Here is a 21,861-nt window from a genome sequence, read left to right as displayed (position 1 = left end):
GAGATTTGTTGGGTTGTGGAATAGACTTCCAAGGGAAGTGGTTGGGGCTCCATCACCGGAGTCATTTAAAACGGATATCGGCAAAGCATGAGCGAAAGTCCTGTAAGGAACGATGGTGCACTGGGATACAAACTAGATAGGACCCTCATAGGCCTTTCCTGTCTATAATTTCTATGACGCCCACAGTGTGTGTTTAATCTAACCTGCTGGTCTTGCTGTTTGTAACCTGAACACACCATGCAACCGGAGCCCTCCCAGCCAGTGCTCAATTAGCAGGGTTTTTCTGCCCAGTCTGAAGGACAAGGTCTAATCTCTAAGACACCACCAGCCTCTGTCTATTTAAACCAGGGCTCATTCTCCTTTCATGGCTGAATGTTATTACTGCTAATTAAAAAAAGGAGAGGGGGAGAGAGAAGGAGAAAGAGCATTATAGTTGTTCTTGTCTAATTGCAACATTAGGGACATTATACTTCACACCTCCTCGGAGCAGTTGTCAAACTACTACATAATGTTCTCCTCTCGTGTTCACATCATCGCCGGAGTGGTAACAGGAGATTTCCATTATATAATCAGCCACCATCAAAATCCTCAGGCTGGCTGCAAAAAGAGCAATGATACGGATGGGTTGCGTCTTACGGAGCCTGCAGCAAGGGAGGGGCATGGGCGTATTGTGTATTAGTCAGTGATGCAGAAGTACGTGTATCTCTCTGTTTTATGGTTGCTCCTTCTGACTTGCCCCAGTCCCCTGCGATGCCTGCTTCCTGTATTCATAGGGCATGGGAAAGCCTCCAAACCCAGCCCAGTGGCCCATCGCAGAGGCCATGCCAACTGTCCCACATGCCTCAGCCCCATGCAATCCTGGCACAATCTAAGTGGCAAAAATGGGGGTTGCTTGACAAAAATGGGGGACCCATGGCAAAAATGGGGGTTGCTTGGGTTTTGCAAAATCAACTCCAAAACCAGGACTACTGGCTCAGCTCCAGCCCCCACTGTGTCTCAGACCCACCCACAGGTCAGCTGGGTGGAAAAGTGGCCACATAAATGACTCCTCTCTAGGCTTCTCTTACCCTACACTGATTTCATTCCCAAAGAGAGGCTCCCTTTTGTGGTAGGAGCATGGGGCCAAATCCTGCAAAGTGAGATCCTGCAACCCACCTAAAATCAGACTGGACCCTCACCACGGCCCAGAGCTCAGATGTGCTTTGAGGGTCAGGGAAGCTAAATTGCTCCTTGTGGCTCTGCACATCTTGGCTTCGTCTAGAAGCAGAAGAGCTGAAATGGGGCAGATGAGGGTCTACTCCTAGGGCCTCCAATTTGGCCAGGACCAAGAAGGATTGGAGATCTCTTGGAGAGAAAGCCTGAACCCTGCTCTTGGGATTTCCAGCCCTAAACAAGCCTTAGAGAAGCACCCATCATATTCATCTGAATCAAATGCTCCGAGTGGAGGTGGCCCTGAGGGGCACAGTCCACAACTGGAACTGGATCCAAACAAACTTACCCTAAATTTGGACCTGGGGGGAGGGGAAGGTTTGGATTCTGCCCAGTTGTAAGGCCCCCCCTTCCTACCCCAGATGGGGGGGGGGGTGAAGATTCATTTGTCACAGTTTGTGAGGTGCTTTGGAGTCTCTGGAGGAAAGGGCTATAGCAATGCAAAGGACAGGCAGGTCCTGACTCCAATTCCAAAGGCAAAACTCCCATTGACTTCAATGGAAGCAGGCTTGGGCCCAATATCATTAGCCCACTACTAATTTGCTGCATGCAAGCTCCAGCTGCCATGGTTACAGAGTCAATGACTCCAGGGCCTCCTGGTTTGCAGCAGCCAGAGGTGGCTCTGAGGGGCCTGCTCTGGCCCCCACTGTTGTCACAATGGCCAAGGGTCACTCCAGGCTCGGCCCAAGGCTCTAGCCCACGCTAAGTGATTTCACAGCACCACACCCTGCGTAGGAAAGCCCTGCCCGGCCTGAGGCTGGGAAATTCATCAGCCACGTCCATCCACAGCATGCTCTGTACCCAGGATTCCCAAATCCTGTGTCGCAGCAGGCCCAATCCAGTTCTCACTGGCTTGCGTGGGACCTGGCTCGGGACCTTAGATCCTGGTGAGTGGCTAGCTGCCAGCTAGCACTGTCCAGCCTCATCACCACCTGGGCAACACCCCAGTTCCCGTGGAGCAGGCAAGGACAGGACATATCTGGCTTTGGGGCTAGTCACACATGTGCTATAAGCTTCCTGCTGGCAAGTTCTGGCCAGAACGCAGGCACAGATGCCTATGCAGATACGGACTGCCTGGCACACCCAGTCCACAGAAAAGAAGTCCTTTCCCTGAGGCCAGAAGGTCATTTATCATTAATTCTTACTTTGCACCTCCAACTGCTCCAAGCACTTTGCAACAACCCTCTCTGCACCCTTGTGAGTGAGGCAGGCGCATATTATTAGACCCATTTTACAGAAGAGGAAAGTAAGGTACAGAGACTTTCCCATGGCATTTCATTGAGATAGCCGGGACCAGAACTCAGGAGGGGCCTGACACTCTGTTGCCTGTTCTAACCTCTGGAGAACATTCGCTCCAGATGGTCCCGCTGGAGAGAGGAGCTGGGTCTGGCAGAACCAGCTTGCCAAGGGACGGGATGGCTTCTCCAGCCCGTGGAGGACTTTAAACAAAGACAGGCTGTTTAAAAGTCAGGCTCTAGTTCAGCCACAAGTCAACACAGGAATTGCTGGGTGTCGTTCTACACCTCGCGCTATGCAGACAAACAGCCTAGATGATCATATCGGTCCCTTCTGACCTTAAAAATCCATGGATCGTAGGGGTACAAAATCCTGATCCGCTGTGAGACTGTGAGGACATGGGATATGAGAGGGAGCAGTAGTGGGGTCCCATGGTGCCCATTTCAGGGATCAGGTACTAGAAACAGATCCAAAAGAGAGTCCTGCCGGCACAGTGCAGCCCATCCACCGGTGTCTTTGCTCCTGTCAGTAGCCCAGTTCGCTCCCTGCACGACCCCGGCGGGTGAAGCAGGGTGAAGCAGCGGCCGGGGATCAGGTGCAGAGTCACTGACGCACTAGCACATTAGCGCATTTATCTAGCAAGCCACTGATCACGTGCCATCCGTGTAAAAATAAATCCAAGAGAGCATGTGACCTGCACTGCTGGGGGCCCCGGCTCCCGTCTGTGTGCATAGGGAAGGAAGGGGGCTCTCTCAGGGCCCACAATTTCTGCAGAATGAGGTCAGCTCCCCTCTTCATGCATGGGGAAGGAAGGGGGCTCTCTCAGATGACAAATCTCTTCAGCTCTGCCACATTGTTTTGCCTTTACAAGGAGACAAAAAGTAACCATGCTGTGCTCTGAGTTTGACGGGTGTTTCCTCTCTCCAAAGCCCTTCTGGTGCAATAAACCCTTTCTGAAGCGAGATGTAACTTCAATATTTTATGGGGCTGCATATTTGAAACTTCCCTTGTCCATGTAAATTTATTTTTTTTCTATAATAACCTGGTTACCGGAATAGCTCATCAAAGGCACATTCCAGGAAACTCCAATGTCCCAGGGATGTTCCCCTATCAGCCTCCTGGGACATTCACGGTTCAGGATCCCACCTACACTTGCCGGACTGTAAACATTTCAATATTATTTCTGGTTTAACTCTCTTTTTTGTTTGTTTCTTTTAAACAGATGTTAGCTGCCTTCCATACCCGACCTCCCTGTGCCCTGAACAGCAGGGGCTGGAGAGGAGAGATGATGGTATTTCCTAGGTGCTGGAAATCAGGTCTGGTTTGCTGGTCTGTGGCTGGGTGGTTTTAAAGTTGATCGTGAATTAGTTAAGAGGATTTTAATTTTAAAAGACGACTGGACGATGCACAAGAGGACGTACTGCAGGGAGCAAGTCGGCAGTGTCTGGGGACTGACTGGCCTAATTAGATCTTTCCTAGCTCTGATTTCTCTGACTCTCTGCACACTGTGGTAAGAGGAGATGATTCCTGAAATTGCCCCCACTAGTGAATATCCTGAACGGTGCGATTCAGGAAGGACCGGCACTTTGCCGTGTAGGGTCCGATTCCACACGCCTTACACCGAGCGGCACATACTACGGGGTTACACCCACTGAACTTTGTCAGACTAGGGTGAGGAAGGGCTTTAAATATCCAATGTGCTTGTGATATGGGAGGGTGTGTTATCCAGTGGGTAGAGCAGAGGAACAGGAAGTTCGGACTCTTGGGTTCCAAGCCCAGGTCAGGGAGGGGAAATCTAGTGGGTTTCCAGCTCTCCCATGGTCTCACTGCAGGATCTTTGACAAGTCACTTAACCTCTCTGTGCATCAGTCTCTTCCCTGGTCCAATAGGGATAACGATACTCACCTGCCAGCCACACCCCTCTCCTCCCCGGAGACTCCATATGGCAGCACTCAGAGGGGAAACCAAGGGCCAGCTGTGTCCGTTGGGAGCCTGATCAGGACATGGCAGAGCGGGGCAGTGCCCCAGACTGGCTGCCCACACTGCAGAAGGGGTCAAGGCACAGAATTCCCTCCTTCCCCCCTCTGCCCATGCAGGACCAGCCTCCCCGGCCGGGTGGAGGAAGGCCTGGGGGCTTGCAGCTGTTCCCCCCCCCGGCCAGCCTGGAAGCACGAGGCACTGACTGTCGGCCTGAGGGGAGCCCGAGCAATGTGGCACCAGAGCTCCCTGATGCTTTCTAATCCGCCACACTTGGTTTGTCGCGGGGAAAACAGAGTGGCTCAGGAAAAGCCAAGCTGTTGATTTTGGGAGGACACGCGTGGCAGCGCACCCGCGCTGGCTGTCACTTGTCTTGGGAGATGCGTGTCAGGCCAGGGCCCAGGCGCGGCGTTATCGGACCACAGCGTGCCCTCTGGTCGCACACAAGACGCCCCTCCCGGGCAGAGTTCCCCCGTGTGCCTAGTCCCAGCACAACGGCACAGCGTCCTCCGGCCCCTTGGGCTGCTGTTGCTCACAAATTGCGGGCAAGGACCTGCCCTGGGAGAACAGGAGGGCAGGGGCCAGTCCACGGAGACAGAAACTCTCACACCGCCTTTGACTCGATAATTACCTGACGCTCCTGTCTCTAGGCTACAACACCCGGCCCCCCCTCCCTCCCCTCCACTCCCCGGCATCACACTAGCCATTAGCAGCTGCCATATTCTGAGTCCTTATTAACATCTACTTCCCTCCTGCTCCCAAGCCCAGCCCCACCAGAACAGCAAGGAGCCCCGGTCGATAGGCGATTAATAACTGGCCTATACGGGCGATCCAGCTAATGATCCCAGAAAGAGTGCGTTAGACAAACAAACACATCATTAACCTTGCAACACGTGGGCTCCAGACGAGCACTGTGGCAACACTGTAGCCACTTTCCCCAAGAAGCACCCCATACTGCCTACGGGCGGGGTGCAGGGGGGGGTCCTCCTTGGCTGACACCCCCAACAGACCGCAACGGGGCCAGCAGCAAACAGACCGGCAAATCCATTGGCTGAGAAGCAGAAGACACCAGAACTCCCCCCGCAGTGACACAGACGGAGCAATGGCTTTCCAGCCTAGTATCTCACGTGCTGACTGGTTCCCGCCCACGCTCTGCCAGTCTAGCTGCCCAGCCAGGGCTGGGGCTGGCCCCCGCTCACCGGCGGGCAATGGACGCTCAGAGGGGAAGAGGCTTCCCAAGGGGGTGACAGAGTCTGCAATAGAAGCCAGGCCTCCCTGTGCTCCAGCTGAACCACCAGGTGTTGGGCTGGGGGCAAGGATCACTGGCTGACGGTCGAGGGCCTGTGTTACGCAGGGCAAATAATGATCATCAGGGCAAAATGCCCATTGACTTCAATGAGGCCAGGATTTCACCCTGAGATTATGAATCCTGGCTTGCAGTCTCCTGCTCTCCCCACTAGCCAGCACTGCCTCCATCTGCGAGACTGGTATCTGTTGGACAGGGGCTGACCTTTCAGTCGGGGTATTCTTCTCCTGGGAGCGTCTCTAGGTCCGGGGACCTGGGAGCTGTCAGACGCAGGGGCACATGCAGGCGCTTTCTGGGCGGTGGTGCTTTCTACGCTCTCAATGCGCCTGGTTTTGCAAGTGACAGATTTTAGAGGCGCGCAGATGACGGGGTGTGATTTGCACATGGCCTGGTTACTTCAAGAGGCGGGTTGGGGGCCGTTCGCCAGGGACGGGGTTCCTGCTGCAGGAAGCTCAGGCGTTGGGCCTGCGTCCTTCGTGGGATCAGATGGCAGCAGGAGCAGGGGGACTGAGCGTGGGCTGCGGGGTGGCAGCAGGGGTTGTAAGGAACCCATGGCCCAGGCCCAGAAGGAACCCAGCGGCACCAGAGGCAGCTAAGCCTGAGACCCCAGAAACCTGGCACCTAACGGATTAATGAACGGCCAGGAAATGAGAAGCGAAGCCCTTTCTTCCCCTTAATTGCAGTAATAGAAGCCAGAGAGAAAGGTCGTGGACCTGACTCCGGCGCCTGGCCAAGCTAATTAGCTCCAAACCTGGCCAGAGTCCGCAAAGCTGCTGCTAATTCTGCTGGACGCTGCAAGCAAAGGACTCAGAACTTCCTCAGATCACCTGTCTGCCCCCAACTGTCCCCTCCTCCCCTAGCTGTCCCCTGCCCTGTCCCCACATCCCTCCTCTCCAGCATCAGTCACCTCTGCCCCCCTCCTTCCCGAGAGCAACTTCCCCTCCACTCCGTCTCCACTCCCTGTTGTGGAGGGAGGGAGGCAGAAGCCTAATGGACCAGTTTTCTCCCTCCCAAAAACTAGTTGGTCAACCGGAATCACCTCCCAGGTGTCCCCAACCCCACTGTCCCACCACCAGCTGCCCCCAGCACCTCACTCTGAAGGGCTGAACAATTCCCCTAGCCTGCGAGAGAGTCCTGAGTCACACCCTAGCAGCCACTGTCTGGGGACACAGACCCGGTTCTCTTCTCCCCCCGTGCTGGATGGGAGCCAGCTCCGATTCTAGAAACTCAAGGCCAACTGGCCTGGGCGAAGCCTGTGCCACCCCCGAGGGGCACGGGGCTGGGCAGCTGCCGGGAAGCAGTATATCCACGGAGCAGTCGGGGAACAGCCATGGGATCAGCCTGACGTGCAGGGTGTTCCCTTGGCGTGTGCTCATACTGCCGCCAGGGGGGACACAGACCTGACATGCTCCACCCAGCACCCATAGACCCGATACACCCCACTTAGCGCCCACAGACCCGACACACCCCGCCCAGCACCCACAGACCAACCTACACCCCCCAACACACCCCGCCCAACACCTACAGACCTGACACATCTGCCCAGCACCCACAGATCCGGCACACCCAACCCAACACCCCCAGACCAACCCACACCCTGCCCGACACCCAGAGATCCGACACACCCCGTCCAGCACCCACAGACCCAGGACACCCCCACACAACGCACACAGCCCAATGCACCCTGCCCAGCAACCCCATGGACATGCACATCAAACACACAGACATGAAAAACAAAGGCGCGTGCCCTCAGGCAATACCAAAGCGCGCACACTGCCGCCCCTCCATCCCCAGATGGTGTGATTTTCAGAAGTGCACAGGAGTTGTGCTCAGCCCCTCTGAAAAGCCAGCCAACAGCGCACCCCCACGTGAATGCACACCCAGCAGCCCACACCCTAAAGCACAGATGCTCACACACAGTGCAAAGGCATAGGAAATTGGCCTGCTGCTGCTGAGGGATTCCTCCATGGCTGTGGTGAGCCACTACATGGAGGAGCAGCTGCAGAACCGCCCCGCTCCCCACAGAACAAAAGGGGGTTTTCAAATTTAACTTTCAGCTTCGAGAATCTAAGCAAGCAAAATCCCTGCGCGCCCAGTGGCAAACGGCCTTGTACGAGCCAGTGTAGGCAGGGTGAGGACAATGCCTGATGCCAGCCCCTCCTCTGATGCCCTGTTCCGCCCCGCGCTGTATGAATCATCCTTCCACGGCTGCAGCTTCAACAAGCCCTGTGTTTATGTCGCAACAATAGTGACACTTGCAAGGTCAGCACTGAAATGAGAAAGTTCCCTTCCCTGAAACAAACAGGAAAGAATTGATCTGCTCCTTCCACGTTAATTGCGTCTTCCAGGCTGTCTCCCCCCATGTAACGGAATCGCCTTGGCAGGAGAATCCAGGTTAAACCACTGGCTGGCTGGCCGGGAAAAGGCCCTTTAAGTCATCTATTTAAATCCAGCCCAGACAGGGGCTGACTGACAGTTGTCACCAGCTTCTCAGTGGCTGCCTCGCTGATGGGTCTCCGCCTGGTTTTTAGTGGACAGGTGTGTCCTTATTTTCAGACCCATCAACGCGACTGGTGTCCAGAGCTCTAGAGCTGATTGGGTGATGGAGATTACTTTCCCCTCCTGCCCTCGCAGGTCAGGCTTGGAGCATATTGGCAGGACAGATGGAAGAGAAGACTTTGATCTGAAGGACCATCACCAAAAGCATGAGAAACACCCACTGAATTCTGCCACAGTTTATCTGAACTCCCAGGCCTCCTGCTGGGGCCTCTCCACTGCAGGCAGATTTATCCTAACTCATCTTGGATAATAATAAGTAGGTGAAATGACGGAGCAAAGCCCCAGAGTTCAAACCCAGGCACCATGTTATTTTCTGCTCTGGATCTTGAATATATGGAGCAATGGAGAAAATACCTTGTGCAAAGACTTGAGGTTTTTATCTGCCTTCCCCTTCCTTAGAATAATATACATTGCAACATCTAAATGCACCTATCAGAGAAAATAAACAGTCTGTTATTTCAGCGAAGAAAACCTTTCAAAGCCGAAATATCAGCCGGCTATTACTATGCAGCATAGCGGGCAGCCAGGCCTAGCAGAGCCACTAACGTAGTTTATGTACTGGAGCTGTCAGATACATTTAGGAGAAGATGCATGGAGAAGAAAAGAGCGTGGCTTTTACTCTGACCTCTCCCGACCTTTCCCACTCCTTGACCTTTCCCGTGTCTCTCTCCGAAATGCCATGGAGCTCCTCGTGCTGTCGGATTAAATGTCACGAAAGGTGCAGCGCGCAGCTCCAGCGGCTCGGCCCAGCCTGGCTCACTAGGTGCTCTTGGGGAAGGTTTCAGCAGCTCTCTGCGCTCCTTCCCACTGGGCCGGTCGCACTGAGGGGTCGAGGGAATGAATAGCGCTATTGTTATGGCCTGTTCCATGCAGGCTCGCCGAATGCTCTGAAAGCCCCATGCTACTGAGGGGAAGCGATTCACCCATAGTCATCCAGACCAGTCACAGAGGTGGGAATTACTATTTCTATTTGTATTAGCATAGCCTGGGCCCCCGTCACGGACCCCATTGTGCTAGGCCCTGTACAAACAGAACAAAGAGTCCCTGACCCTAAAGAGCTTCCAGTGTCAGTGCAAGACAAGAGAGAGCAGTGGCCACTGACAGAGATCAGCGACAGGAGCACTAGGAAAGGTGAGAATGGGAGCCATCCGTGTCCCTGTGCCTTATCCACAAGCCTGTCCTTCCTGCTGCACAAGGAAGACACGTGGGGACAGAGGAGGAGCGAGGGGAAAGGAGCAAGTAGCAGGAGAGTAGATAAATGGAGGCGAGCAGGAGTGAGGATAGAAGGCTGGTTCGGGGGAAGGGGGGGCAATTAGAGAAATTCCCAGGACTCCTGGGTTCTCAGGGAGTGCTCCCATGTGTAAGAGAGTGGGGTATTATGACACTGAGTGTCTGAACCAGCACTGAGTTCTCACTGCTCTCACGCCCTGCCCAGCACCCACAGACCCGACATGCCCTCCCAGCGTTGTCAGATGGCAGAGGAGTCATGGGATCTCAGGAACAGGGCTCAGAGACCCTGGGGAGAGCAGCGCTGGGGGAAAGCGAAGGGCCATCGCTCTCTGAGCACCGGAGGGCCCGCGAGGAAGCCGTGCAGGGGCAGGAGGCGACTCGAGGGAGCAGCTCCCTCCCTGAGCCCTGGAATTGCAGGCGCTGATGAAACATCGCTCCCAGGGAGACAGCTGTTCTGTCCAACTCTCCGGGCCTGGGCTCCAGGGGAGGCAGGAACAGCAGCCCTCGGCTCTCATCACCTCGCCGCTGCACGAGAGCCAGACGCGGGGGGTCTAGGGGGCATTATCTTTGCTCGGCTGACTGTAAACGTTGCGGTGGAATTGACTGTGTATTCAGGCACTTTCAAACACAAGTAATCTTCATCTGGGAGACGGAAAGTGAAATATGTTATTGCGGCCGCAGTAAATTACCCGTGCCAGCCCTCGCATATAAAACATTACAGTTGCTGGCCAGTGCACTTACTTACCCTTGCTGTCTACCTCCCTCAATAAATTACAAAACAAATGGCTGCTGGTCACCCCGAGGCAGTGCTGAGGCCGGGCAGAATTGCTCAGGGTTAGTGCAGGAACCTGCGGGTTTATTTACTGCAGGGCGGCACTCAGCCTGCCGGACAGCTCCGTAGGAGAGGTCTGCATAAGGGCTTGGGAGCGCCTGGGGAGCACTATTACAAGGCAGAAGGCTGGGAATGGGGATCTGGGGCATCTCACCTCTAGGTCACTAGCTCAAACCCCAGGCAGGGTACAGGGAGGGACTAACCCTGCAGCTCTAGGCTGGTCTGGGGGGCTCCCCATTTACTGTGACCCAAGAGGAAAGCTGCAAGTGGGACGATATCTGACTCCCAGCCTCTGCAAACTCCCCCTGAGCTCTGGGAGCTGGGTGGGTGGCCTTTACGTAAGGCTATCGCTGCTGGCAAGATGCTGCCTTATTAATTAGCCCATTACTCATTATGAAAATTGGCTCATGGCATTTACATACCCGATCACACCACTGGTTTATACAGCCTCATATCCAGCCATACCAGCTCACACCTGTGCCATACGAGATCAGACTACTGGTCCATATGGCCCACTATCACCCCTACTCCCATACCTTATCAGATCATAGGTCCATCTAGTCTGATACCCTGCCTCTTGCCATACAAGCTCAAACCACAGGTCCATACAGTCTCATTAGCTCAGACGACTGATTCATCAAGTATGGAGTCGTCTGGTAGTGGAAAACACCCAGTGTTTTAGACACAGATAGAAACAGCCCCACAATGCACCTAGCCAATTGCACAGTCTTATACCGAGTCAGATAAACCTTCCAAAATGCCTTAAACTGGAGAAAACAGTCCCAGGAAAAACGTCCTTTGAAACCTTGCTCCCCCAGCACAGGATACAAACATTTCCAATTTGCTTTTTGTGCATGTTTGTTTAATATCTAAACTGATCCTTTTCGTGCACTGGGTCCAGAAAAGCTAATGAGCTGTTATAATGGATGGGGTTCAGTCAGCTGAAAACTGCGACAGGAAGCCAGGAGGAGAACAAACAACTACGTCTAATGTTTTTTTCAGGGAAGGCCGTTCGAAAAAAAATAAATAAATACATTCCTGCAACTTTAACAATCATTGTGTTGGATTTAGGAGATGTTATTCCTAGTGACAGACAAGGGCAATTATCTGCTATCCGCCAGCAGTTTTAGCCTAATTTCATTACTGCTGTGCAATTCTTCCTGAGCCGCTAGTCTATCAATGTCTCACAGAAAGGATTAGCCGGCACTTTCTTCATCTTCAAATGAATTTTAGCTGTCATGCCCTTGATGAATAGAACAGGGAGGACTACTAACCTAGGTGAGGAAGCATGTCTGCCTGGCTGCCCGGGAATCTAGGCAAAAGCAAATAAAACACCAAAGCAGCTGGGGGAAACAGGATGCCCCTGCCTCATAGGTGCCCAGAATGGAGCTCTTATCCGCAGCTGCCCACGCTGAATAGAACACGCCAGGAGCTACCGAAGTATCTATTCCCCATGGTGTGCATGTCTCGTACATCTCTCTCCATCAGTCTATGCACACACACTATACGCAGGGGTGTGCATGTATATTCCTCGAAAATCCACATGCATATATACAATCTATATTGTATGCACACACGTCAGCCTTGCAAAACCGTCACGAGAAGTCACCAGCCCATGCACATGTGCTTACCCACCCATACCACCACGACCATGAAAAATTAAGATGTTATTGTACTTGTCTGTCAGCAGACCCGACCCAGTCAGGTGGGCACACAGCATTCTGCAGGGCTTATCTGTGCGTGTGCATTGGGAACATTACTTGATGCTCAAAGGAGGAGATTTTCAGAGACAGAAATGGCTCCTAACACCCACTGATTTATGTCACATAAATTACATACATATTAGGTTTCATTTTCTTATTTCCAATTTTGTCTCTGGAGACAGGGAGGAAAAGGGAGACAGGAGCAATCTGAGCATTAGGCTAGGGGTTCTAATCCCAGCTCTGACACTGACTTGCTGTGTGAGCTGTAGGCAATTCACTTAATGTCCTTGTGCCTCAGTTTCCCCTATTGTAAAGCAGGGATAATATTATTTACCTACCACACATGGGAGTGTTGAGGCTTCTTTAGTTAATGCTGGTTTGAGGCGTGGATGAACAGTACATAGTCTATTCTTCAGAGACCACATTTAGGAATTGGGCACAATCTCTCTAAGCTGGCATATCAGCAGTAGGCCTGCTCGTGGCTTCTCCGATGGATTAAAATGACAGCATCTATAATATGATGAAACAATGAGCAAACCATCTCTCTCCTCTCCAGGAGATGTTTATCTGTCAATCTAGGCCACTTCGGAATACATTAAAGCAATTGAAACTTCAGAAGCTGAAACCAAAAGATGTTGCCTAGATAGACGTTTGGGCGACATCATGGCAGGAGGACCTGACATGCCACCTCCAGACGGAAGAGTCTCAAGGGACTGGCCCGCTGCAGCCACACTGGCCCCTGGCTCACACCGGGGAACCTATTAGACAACATATCAAATAATGAGAGGTTCAAGATGATTTTGCCCTCACTGCAGAGAGACAGGGTTGTGTCACAGACAAGTTGGCTATTAACACTAGGTGGGCCAGGCACCCCTTGCTCAGAGCCGTGCTCAGAGCTAAGAACACCACGAGGGTTACCGTGCTTTTGAACACGACAAGTTTTCCCAGGGTTGACATAGGCGCAATGGCCACATGTTCGTGGGGACTGGCTTCTGCACATCCTCAGTGGTGCAGCCACTCCCTGCTCACTCACCTTCCGCACCTGAGCAGCCTGATTCTGGTCTTGGTTACACCAGAGTAAAACAGACGAAACTCTGTTGGCGTGGTGAATGACCGGTGTTAGTGAGCGCAGAATCAGGGGCAACAGGCTCTGGCTACTCACGTAGTCTGGGTACCGGATCCAGCCCCAGGGGAAAGTGCTGCTGTACAAATGGACCTTTGGACTCTAGAAGGCAGCCAGAATGGAGAAGGCGCAAAGACGCCGGTGCAGGTGGGACTTTGCTTCGGCCAAGCTCTGTCTCCAGGGACAGGGACCTTAAATCTAGTGACTGTAACACCTGGAGGCCGGAGTCAGGCTGCCCATTCTGTGCCACGGCTTTGGCAGGTGCCTTGGCTCTGTGAGGCTCTGCCCTGCCCTGCGCTCATCTGTAGAGGGAAAGTCTTAACCTCCCACTCCGCAGCTAGACTAGAACTATTTTAAATCTTAATAATGCCAGACAACTAGAAACTGACACTCAGCAAATACTGTAGGCACACAGGTGATCAATACAAGCACGGGACTACCTGAACAAAGCGGGCCGAGGGGGTGATTTGCAGCAGCCTCTGTGACATTCAGAGGGTTTTTCTTTTGTTCTAAGTAGATGCCAGGAGGTTATATTATGTTTAGAGAACCAAGGGGTATCTAAATTTGATGGGCTTTCAGGCAGGATTAGGGCAAATGGTCAGCCTCACTGTGATCCAGAAGCAATAACCCTCTTCAGACGAAGACAGCTTTACCTTCTGCAAAGCATCCTGAGCTCTCGGCTATGGAGGAGTCGGAGATTCTGTCCCCCACCCTATGGCACCCCCACCAGCTTTCTGATGGCCCAGAATCAAGTCTGCGAGATCTTCCTTCTAAAACCCATGCCTGGCCCTTCCCCGATCTCCATTCAGGTGTGTCCAGGCCCAGGGGAACGCAGGATGGGGGTATTTACTCACTGCAGCAGCAGCAGGTCAATACAAAGCACTTTGCTAATTTATCTTTCCCGAATAATTGTAGGAAATCATTTATTTCATCAGCACCGAGCAAATGACTTGCTGACCTATCCCCTCCGCCAGTTCTGGGAAGCCCTCTACTCTGGAAGAAAGAACTGGTTTAGTTTTTATGCCTGTCTGTTCAGAAGTGGAGCCCAGGGTGGGGGAAGAAATGCTATTTTCCCTTTGCATGAATGTACGTTACGCCGATGTTAAATGTACAAAAACGACCCAAAGCACAGATGTTATGCCCCATCCATTGGTTAGGCTCTGCATGTGGCTCATTTAGAAAATTAAAACAAGTCAGGTCAGGCTTTGGCTTCCCCAAAGCTCAATGCACCTTTGCATGTGCAAACTGACCCAGGGGCTGCTTAAAACCCAGTTGTCTTGGGCTTGATCCAGTGGGCCACTAAGCGAGAGTGCTCGGCCCTTTGCAGGAGTGGGCTCCTGGCTTGGGAGAGCAACCAGTGCCCATCAACCATTCCCAGTGCTTCCCCAAATGCTTTTGGAGCTGGTAGCGCCAGGCCCATGTCATGGCAAGCCAGGGCATGGGGGGAAGAGCACAGACTGGTCACAGTGAAACAAGAGCCCCAGATTAGTGGCAGAACAGATTGTGAGCACAGGGTGGAGTGTTTTCTTGGGCTGGCATATGGTGATATGTCACTCAGCCACTGCGCCCACAAACTGTGCATACACAGACCCCTTATGAGCCTTGTCTCTTCTCTGTAACGTTTACCTGCCAGGCTGAGCTAGCATGGACTGTGACCAGCCTTCCCCGACGACCCGAGCAATTTCTGGAGCACGTAATCTTCCAATAAAAATAAATAAATAACTCTTTCTAGCCCTTCTGGCTGTGAAGAAATCCTTCTAAACAGGACGCAAACTTGCCAGAGGCAAAGCTACAGAAAAAATCTTCAGAACAGATGCAATCAACCCTCATTCACTACAATGGTGTGTTGACTCTGAAGCTTAATGATGACAAAATACGTGTTGTGAATTATATTACTGCTAATCATTTTAAAAGCTAGCCTGGAGCGTCAGGCGACGATTAAGCAGAGAGCCGCCATTTCTGCCCCAACCCAGCTCACCAGGATCCGATCTGCACCATAAGTGTTCAAAAACGCTCTCATTAGTGGCTAATCCCTGTGCAGCTCCACAGGCGGTAGCAATAGTGGGAATGTTTGTGCACGCTGTGCTCTGGGTGTTTTCACCACTGGGCTGCAGTTGTGTTAGACCAACAGGGAGACAGTTTCCCACAATTCCCAACCCAAAGGCAGACTATGAGTGAGCCCGGCACAGAATTTACCAGCGTCTTCCATCTCTAAGGCACCCATCTCGTCCAGTCTCCTAGCCACAACAGACTCCTTCCCCGCAGCACTTTGTGGTGCTTTGTTCAGCTTTAATTGGCTAATGCAACGAAGCTCCCAGTGCCTCACTGCCTGGCCAGAGAGGTGAACTCAATTCCCATCATTTTGGGGGATCGATGTTACAACCTTCATATGTTGGGAGGCTTTGGGGATGTTTTCTCAAATCTTAATTCTCAGTCGTTGGGTTCCCCTTGTAGAATATTTTAGCAGCTCTGATGCAATTTCTTAGCCTCTCTGAAATAGCATTTTAATATAACCTAGCTGCACTGTATACCTGCTCCTAATAAACCTCTGCGACTTTAATGAACTAAATAGCAAATTACTTTTTTATTCAAGAATGAAATTTCATCATATTCATAATTCATATTTTATTTCAGACATCTGCTGCTGATTACATTACATTTAACTAAAATTAGATGATGCTCAGAATGTAATTAAGCCCCTGCCAAATTCTCTGGCCCACCAATACCAGCCTTGCTCAGCGGGGGCCGTTTGCAGCCTAATATGTAATTAGGAGCTATTTTCTAGCTGTTTTTAAAGTCTGAAAATTAGCTGCCTTTATTAATCACACAGACAAATATAAAGCAGAGCCAACGCTTGCTGAAATTTCTAAAAAGGATTTTTTTTTAATTATACACCACATAGTGCTGAGACTCATTTTGAATGTTGATTTGTTGTGCACTGACATTTTGACAACTAGTTCTCAATTTGTCTGTCGTAGTTAGGCAACAACAAAGCCGACAGTAATACTTAACTTTCAAAACCTTCAGTGCGCCAGGACGGGAAAGGGAGGAAAAAAAAAAAAAATCTACTTCACACAAATGTTTAGTTTCTTGGGAGCTGGGGAGGCCGCGCCAGGCTGCTCCCTCTCCAGGAGGGGACGGGCTGGGCTAGGGAAAGGAACTGAGTGGAAAGGCAGGCGTGCCTCAGCCCAGCAAGGCACACAGATCTTCTTCCCTTTGGCTTATCCTCTGGGTATTACGAACGTTTGGGAAATTTCAAAGGGACCCAGTCCACCAGGACAAATACTCCAGCCCGAAGGAAACACCATCTCTCCCATGCACCGGCTTCCTAGCTGGAGTGTTATTGCACAGACCTTTGCCGCTCCAGGGCCTGGCCCGACTGAGCTCAGCTGGGCCTGCTTTCACTGACAGCTTTCCAGGCAAACCAGAGCGCCCCACGTGAAGAAGGGGCAGCAGGTAGCTTTTCAGCCATGCTGTGGCTCGGGCTGAGTGGGTGCAGGCTCAGTCCGTGCTGGGAAGAGCCAGCGCTCACCCAGGCACAGAGCACCGCTCTCACCTGTCCCACTCAAGACAGCGGAAGGGAGAGTTTGTTGCGGGGGGAGAGGGGGAGGATTCTAGTGCAGCCTGTGCTACATCAGGGGGAAGGACAGCACAGCGCTGGAGGAAAGAGATCAACTTCAACCAACCCCCACCTCAGTCTCCAGCGGGCCAAGCCCAGAGCCTGGCAGAGCTGGGTTCAGCTCAGGGGTTAAGGGCCAAGCCAGGATGTTTGGATCAGGGGGCCTGTTTTGGACCCATGGTGGCTGAAGAGGTAAATTGATTCTGCTAGTGCACAATGGCCACGACCACAGAGGGAGCTGGTGCCTGACGCAGCCCCTTGCCTGGAGGGGCAGGGAGGTGCTGTCACTAGGAAATACCACCACTCAACAGGAACAAATTCCTACCAACACAGAGCACGGGGCAGGTGGAGCGCAAGGCACAGCACTTCCCAGGGGCAGAGGCTGCAGCTAGAGTTCAGATAGGCCTGGCTCAGAGCAGACACGGACGGCCCAGCGAACCTGCAGTGGGGAAAAAGGGGAATTGGGGCTTTAGTTCAGCCTGTGCAGACTGGTGAAATCAGTGGCCTATTTTGGTTTAATTATTAGTGATTGCGCCCGGAACGCTCCTCTCCTAGGGGCTGACATTGCCACAGGGCGATGCCATGTTATCCTTTTGTGCCACTCTCGCCCTGGTAGACTTGTCCTTTGTCCCTCCGCAGGACACCACGCTGGGTCGTTGGCTTGGATGGAGCACTTCCCCCGTGCTCCAGGGAGAGACGGCCTCGTGGAAGAGAGGACAAGGGAACCATTGGGGAGGTGCTGTGCTGGATAGGACAGGCCCCAGTGTGCTCCAGCCCTGAGCAGGGTGAAGGGGAGAAAGCAGCCTGCTTTTCACTGTGCAGGGGTCAAGCTGTCGTAGCACCTCCCATCTAGCTGTCCTCAGCTGATGGACATCCAGTGGCACATGGGGAAATATGCTGGGGTCTCTCCTTACTGTTTCTAGTAGACAGGTGTCCACAGTCCTAAAAGATACCAGCACTAATTAGTTTGCACCCTTTTATTACCTGCTATTTGTATCACACTAGCACCTGGAGGCCCCATCACGCCAGGCATTGCTTAGCCACAGAGCGGAAAGACTAGCTAGATCGTTACCTGTCCAGGGCAGGGACTTTATGCTGACAAGCAAGGGAGGGAATGTTCTCCCTGTGGCACAGGTGGGGAACAGAGGCCCATGGTCACACAGTGGGGCTGTGATAGGAGTCAGAAACTGAACCCAAACCTCCCAAGTCTCAGGTCTGTGCCCCAGCGCCAAGACCCTTCCTCACTCCAGGGGCAGCTCTGTACTCACCGTGGGGGCAGGGAGACGCATACACCAGGCGTGCCAAGCTGGCGCCTGTCAGCACCGTGCAGATCAAACCAAGGCTCTCCGTCACCCAATGTGTTTTTCTTTTTAAACACACAGAAGGAAAACGAATCTAAACTCTGGCCAGGTGAATCCCTCCTAGAGACACGACAAACCACGGCAGGTCACCAGATACTCTGCAGCCCGTACTGTAAGTTATGCGGAGAAGGCCCTGGCCCGTGTGGATGGCAAGGATGAAAGCAGAGAAACATCAGCAGGGAGGGGTGTTTGCCAGTAAAATCTGGGTTACACCCATCCGTAACCACTGCCCTGCATCTCCCTCTGCCAGGATTTAACGGGCATCTCCCCTTCCCTCGATGCGATACAGCCCCAAGCAGCCCAGCTGATCAGAGAAAGGGGGCTTTGAGTGAGCACCCACGGTCCCTCTCCATGCTGCAACCCAGCTCCACCTGGGAAGCAGCGAAAGAGGCACTGTCACATTGAGCCTCACGCTGGCTAGGATTAACCTCAGGAGAGCAGGCTGTGGAAACGAACCCCCAATCCCCTTGCAACCCCGGGCTTTGGCTGCAGGAAATTGACCTGATCTCACATTTTCTTCAGGCAAACTCACAGAGCCAAGTGCTAGAGAAGAAAGCAGGTGATCAGGTCACCCAGACTCTGCTCTGCCGCCCAGTGGAGGATTGTTCCTATGACTCCCAGGGCAGGAGCTTTTTAATCTGATATGGAGGCATGGATGGATCAGATTTTATGTCAGTAAATGTCAATTTCACCACAGACAGCCAAAAAATATTTCCAGACGACAAAGTGTGAAAAATGCAGCTTGAGAACAAGCCAGAGTTTGAGTTAAGGCTATTTACTTTGTCTGTTTTGACACACGATGTCGACAATTTATGTTTTAATGGGTTATAAGGCTTTAACTTCTTGAATCTCAGCATCTACTGTCATTAGACAATTACTGTCTGCTCCTTCCCCGCATTTATTTCCCACCACAGCGAAAATTTAAACAAACATTAAAAACCTGCTTAAAAATAAACATCAATATTATCGATCGAAATTCTGCCAAGCCTACCTATGTGTCTGCGTAGCCCCCTGCAAAGACCGGTGTGATGTACCTGCTAGTGTTTTGTCCCGTATCCCCCTGGAGAACAGAGCCGATGGCACAGTCCTGCTCCAGCACTACATGACTGAACAGAAATCAGAGCTAGAGAAGTATAGTATTTACTATGGAGGTGGAGCCTACAGAGAATCATGGAAACGTTGGGCTGAAAGGGCCCTCTTCAGGTCTTCCAGTCCACCCTCCCCAGGCTGAGACAGGGCCAAGTAAACCAGCTGTATCCTGACAGGGGTTTGTCCAACCTATTCTCAGAAATCTCCACTGATAGCGATTCCACTACGGGCCGTCGCTGACTGCACTAACCAGCCCTGGGAATTGCTGCCTGGGGGGACAGAAGGTGGCAGGCGGCTAAGGGCACAGCCCTGTTTAGGACAGGAAGTGAAGCCTGCAACCAGCTGAAACGCTAGGGAGATTGGGCGAGGCTGTTCTGCTCTGCAGCACGCTGATCCCGTGATACTGAATTACATTAAAATGTGGGTTTCACAGAATAGTTTTTGAGAGCAGGGATGTCAGACTTTCGCCACACAGCCCTCGGCTGACATGGGATGAGATGAGCTAGTTTAGGGCCTACTTACGCCGCCATTCAAACCAGCATGGCTTGTAGCCATGGGCAGCCCTGTCCGGGCATGGCAGGGGTGCAGAGGGACGACAAGCAGGGAAGAGGGTTAGGGAATGCTATGCTACATTCCACCCCCCAAGCTGAAAGACAGGCCTGGGCAGGCCCAGCAGTTACTATTTGTGTCAGATTCAAGGAGAAGCCACAGTGGTGTTTGATGCCCATGGTGCTAGGGGCTGTATGCACAGTGTGTGGGGGGGGAGGGGAGGGGGGAGGAGACAGGCAGGCTTGAAGGGCAGATGGGCTGTTAGCTGTAACATGGCTTGCAACAGGCAGGAGCACCAGGGATACCAGAAGCGGTGCCTATGAACCAGTGCCCCCCCGAAAGCAGGGGCAGGACTTCTGTTGATTGCGGTAGGCTTTGGATCAGGGCCCAGGAGAGTCTGCTCCTGAGGGCACTGGGACCTGCAGGAAGCCTAGGGGCCGCGGGCATTACTGCCAGCCAGGAACGGCGCTGACCCTGAGGCAGAGAGCTCCAATGCCTGCAGAGCCTGTGGCTGGCCCAGGCGCGGGCCATCCTGGGGCCAGTTCCAACTCACCCAGGGAAAAGAGCGATGGGAGGCAGAAGCCCTGTGGAGCCAAAAGGAGCGAGGTGCAGGAGAAAGGAGAAATAATCTTCTGCCACCTCCCTGCAGCCTCTCAGCTGCAAAGCAGAGCATGTGCAATACAAACAGTACTAATCCCCTGTCAGCTGCACTGGCTATCAGCGGAGACCAGCTCCGAAGTGAGAGCACTAATTGAATCGAATTGAAAAGGAGGAATTGGCTGCTGAGGCTAGAGGGGCACCCAGCCCTACCTTTATCCACTCCATTCGAATTTCAAACTGGTTCAGGGGAAGTTTGCTTTCTCAAGGGCTCCCTCGTCCTGTGCATGCACCAGGCAGACAATGACTGCAGGGCTTCTCCCCCCACCTCTGCTCCCCTCTCCCCACCCCCTGCCTTTTATCTATGTGCTTTGACATTTTCTCTCTATCACTGACCCTTTTGCTGTTCTCGCTGTTATCTCAAATAATGTCACTGCCTCTTTAGAATCTATTCATCAGAGCAGAAAGAAGCCGCTGCTGACACCGATAAAAAAATTACCATCTGTGCCTTGCAGGGGAAGGAAAGCGCCCGCACGAACCACACCACTGCCGTTTACACAGGGGAGCCAAGCACTAATTAAATTCCTAGCAGGGTTAGAGGCGCAGGACCTGCATGGAAAGAGGACACCACCTTACACTGGGGAAGGCAAACTGGGAACGCCAGCAAGAGACACTCGCGAGGTCCAGCTGGCACTTTCTTCTCAGACTAACATGAAATCTTCAACTCCTGGTCAGGTATCAGCCGCCCCGCGCCTTGAAAGAGCTCCCCGCCAGGAACAGCAGCTTGGGAAACACACCCCCTCCAGGAGAGTAACCTCTCGCTGATCCCACAGAGGAGAGCAGAGTTAGCATGGAACACAGTCCGGCATCCTGCACAACCGGGGAAGCATTCCTGCCCAGCCCATGCCACTGCATGGCCTGAAGCCTGAGATCCCCCTGGAACTTTGTCACCTCACCTGTAGCTGCAAGGCAGAGCTCTGACCCTTCTCGTGAATGGGACATGGAGACTGGTGGCAGCTGGCTACACACAGGCAAGTAGGAGAATATTCTCTTGAAAAGAAAGGAACCCATCTTTAACCCCTACCTGCAACTTCACTGCACTGGCAGGACTCTGGCTGGCAGCATGCACAAGGCAGCAGTCCAGATACAGGGCACATGCTTTGGTGGCAGGAGACCCGGGCTCTTGTCCCAGCTCTGTCTGACTCCCTGCCCAAATCACTTAGCCCATTGCAGCCAGTGGGAATCCTTCCATTAAGTGCAATGGGCTTTGGATCAGGGCCTTTAGTTCCATGCCTCAGTGTCCCCATCTCTGTAAGCGGGGACTGCTGCAGCTTCCTCACTGTAGTTGGGTTTGTCAAAATCTACTGCCGGAAGGCACCCCGTGAAGTGCTAAGGAATACCCACCGGGGTTGAATCAAAGCCCCTCTCACAGCAGCAGTACTTGCTTTTGAAGCTGTAAAAGATTTCCTAC

At 52.7% G+C, this 21,861-nt stretch overlaps 1 protein-coding gene and 1 long non-coding RNA gene across 2 annotated transcripts in view; both read right to left on the bottom strand.

The window, feature by feature from the left end:
• Window positions 1–21,861, bottom strand: part of MVK (mevalonate kinase) — a 49,741-nt gene that overhangs the window by 3,843 nt on the left and 24,037 nt on the right. The window lies entirely within an intron of this gene.
• Window positions 15,822–20,699, bottom strand: LOC141999575 (uncharacterized). Its single transcript, XR_012642028.1, has 4 exons — window positions 20,604–20,699; window positions 19,147–19,261; window positions 18,063–18,215; window positions 15,822–17,736 (listed from the first exon to the last, which is right to left on the bottom strand). It is a non-coding gene; the product is annotated as an uncharacterized LOC141999575 (long non-coding RNA).

This window comes from Natator depressus, chromosome 15 (genome assembly GCF_965152275.1).
Source record: "Natator depressus isolate rNatDep1 chromosome 15, rNatDep2.hap1, whole genome shotgun sequence".
Classification (NCBI taxonomy): Eukaryota; Metazoa; Chordata; order Testudines; family Cheloniidae; genus Natator; species Natator depressus.
Note: the sequence above shows the minus strand (reverse complement) of the source record. Positions and strands in the feature narration are given on the sequence as shown.